Genomic DNA, 543 nt, shown 5'->3' on the forward strand with positions numbered 1-543 from the left:
AAAAAAACACAAAACAAATTAGTTGGGCGTGGTGGTGGGTGCCTGTAATCCCAGCTACCTGGGAGGCTTAGGCAGGAGAATTGCTTGAACCCGGCAGGTGGAGGTTGCAGTGAGCCGAGATGTTACCACTGCACTCCAGCCCAGGTGATAGTGCAAGACTCCGTCTTAAAAAAAAAAAAAAATCTTAACACCATTTTTGAAACTGCAAATGAAATGTCAACATCAAATTCTTGTATCTTGATGGTTATGTACCATAATCAATGAATGTAATTTGAAGCTCTCAAATTACTCATGTTGAATTCAAGTGAAGACCGTTAGGCTACTGCAGTCATTTCCTCATCTGAGTCATTTGATTCATCGTTTAGTTCCAATTCCCCTAAATCTTGGTCTACAATTATAATAGTTTTCCTCTTGCACTTCTTGGGAATTGCATCAGCGTAGATTTTTCTCATTTTAATGTTTGGCAATTTCTTCAGATCAAAGTCTCATTCCCTAAATGTTTTCAGATTACTTGCATGTAGAATGTCTGGATTCTCGGCCGGG

General features: G+C 39.6%; 1 protein-coding gene and 1 pseudogene across 3 annotated transcripts in view; one reads left to right on the forward strand and one right to left on the reverse strand.

The window, feature by feature from the left end:
* The window catches only part of MAST2 (microtubule associated serine/threonine kinase 2), a 245133-nt gene that overhangs the window by 26459 nt on the left and 218131 nt on the right, over window positions 1–543 (forward strand). The window lies entirely within an intron of this gene.
* LOC105514965 overlaps window positions 315–543 on the reverse strand; it is a 1164-nt pseudogene continuing 935 nt past the window's right edge.

This window comes from Colobus angolensis, unplaced genomic scaffold (assembly GCF_000951035.1).
Source record: "Colobus angolensis palliatus isolate OR3802 unplaced genomic scaffold, Cang.pa_1.0 Scaffold106, whole genome shotgun sequence".
NCBI lineage: Eukaryota > Metazoa > Chordata > Mammalia > Primates > Cercopithecidae > Colobus > Colobus angolensis.